Here is a 2,336-nt window from a genome sequence, read left to right as displayed (position 1 = left end):
TCTCCCCTATCCTCCCATTTACAATCTTGTGAACACTCAGTGACCATGTGTGTCAAATTTTCCCACTGCACATCATTTGCTTTAGCTAGAAATATATCTGGTGATGGGTTAAGTATATTAAAGATTTGCCTATTGTGGGGTCAACACAACAGTCAATGCTTACAATCTATTATCATAATACACCAAATCACTACTAATACAATTGCTTTCTTTAATCTTCCTGGAACCAGTTTTTTTTTAATGTCTGTTCCTTCACTAACTGTTGCTGTGCAATGTAAGTCAGATACTTGCATGACGCAGTGTGTGTGTGTGTGTGTGCTATTTCAAGCAGATCTGAGGTTATATACCTTGGCCCAGTGGGTAACAGGTCCCATTGGTGTAGGTACAGTGGCTAACCATGATCTGGTTGTACATATTCACTATGGATATCTCATGTTCTGGTGACTTAAACCCCTTCCTGTTTACAATGTAAAAATCAAGCCTAAGACCACATTTGGTGTCCTCCTAACAAATTTTCAAGTCAACATGTATTTTATATCCCCATCTGTTTTGGTAACAGACCGTGGTATGGTATATGATTATTTAATTTTGGTGCCTGATGCCCCAACAGTGAAAATATATATACCAACCAATTTTGGAAGATAATGTTGTTTTGCGGCCCCAGAATCAACCAGAAATTAGATATTTTGCCTGCTACCTGTAGAGATATTTCAGGTAACACTTCAGATCCACTTGCTTTTTGCCATGTTAAACAATTCTTTGTAATGTTTGTACGTGTGGTGTTGGGGGTGCGTTCACCTGAATCTGGAGTCTCCTCCGCCTCTGCCTCAAGCCATGCCTCATCCTCTGTGCAGTCTCTGGGATACGTGAAAAATAAGTCCAGTGGATCTCCTTTTCAGCCTTGTCGTGTTACAGTCTCTCGCACAGTGGTCAGGGTCTTCTGGTGGCAAAATTCAGCGGTTATCTTTGAAGACTGTAATCAATTTGACCACCTTTCCAGCAGGTTGTTCTCATAGAGTCTCTTCACATGTCCGCGAAACCGCATCTGTTCTCCAGTCATAGCGCATGTCTGTCCCTGGCCAGTCCCTTTATACTTGGCCCCTTGCCATTTCAGTTTCATGCTGTGGAGCAAGAGACTTCTGGTTTCTCTCAAAGTCTGCCTTTACTGTTATACAATTTGGGACAGTACTTCGAAAATTGCAGGCCCTCCTTGTGACGCTATGTCTGACAGTTCACTGGAAATTCAGCGCATCTCCTCTGGTGTCCAGGCTCTGTAGACATACAACACTGCATCTGCGTCTGCTCTTGTTCTTGTTGAGATGGGACTGAGTCTGTCTGACCCAAGACTGTCTTGTGCCGCGATGGTTGCAGCAGCCTCACCCTGATTCTGGTGACATGGAGTTGGAGCGAATGCTGCGCCTGATGGGGTGCGTCCTGTTGAGGCAGACTGTCCTTGGAGGTCTCGGTATGAGATAGCAGGCTGTTGGTTCAGGTGGCTCTGATGAGCGGCTGAGGCAGGGAGGAGATCCAGTTCTTTCTGTGAATGTGAGAGCTGAGGACATTGATTAGTTTCCCTTCCCCCCCTCTTGCACCCCTGCTCACTACTTATCTGTTACATTTAACAATTCTGAATCACACATTATCAATGCTATCTAATTTATTTAGTTTTACCCTTCATTTGGTCATATTTTCCCAATTCAACTTGTAGCGCCTGTTTTTGAATTATACGAAAACTACCGCTCTCAGAAAATGCAAACTTTTCTATCCACACCAGAAGCTGTTTACAGGAGTCATCACCATGTTTCTCACACATAATTTTTGTACATCCCATTAGATCACACACTTCAGTAAAAGGTTTGCTATTAAGTTTCCCCATTTAAATTCAATTCGCAGTCACTCACTTACCAGCACATAGATGACATTAATTGATATTATTCTTATTAATTCCTTTATCAATGGGTCATCACCCCTAATTAATGTCACTCTACCTCACGCGTCACCCCGTGCTCTTCAATACTGTATCCTCCTTCAAAGAAAAATTTCAGATGCCGTATCGAACAATCTTCATTCCATAATCTCAGAAGCAGCCTCTTCTCACCCTGGGAGTCGATTACGACTTGCCCTTCAGGAGAGGTAGACTTCGGGTATGGGCAATAATAATTAATAAAAAGAAAATCCCCTCACCGACTGCGCGCAGATTTAAAACTTGGTCTTGAGAATGGTTTGAAGCGTGAATGAGTTAGGATCCCGGACGAGCCCCCAAATTGTCGTGGCAATTAATAATAATCCCACTTTAGCAAGGAGGAAACGAGACACAATTCTCTTACAGTATTGTC

This window comes from Pleuronectes platessa, chromosome 10 (assembly GCF_947347685.1).
Source record: "Pleuronectes platessa chromosome 10, fPlePla1.1, whole genome shotgun sequence".
In the NCBI taxonomy this organism is placed as follows: domain Eukaryota; kingdom Metazoa; phylum Chordata; class Actinopteri; order Pleuronectiformes; family Pleuronectidae; genus Pleuronectes; species Pleuronectes platessa.
The sequence above is the reverse complement of the archived record's forward strand: the minus strand, read 5'-3'. Positions refer to the sequence as shown.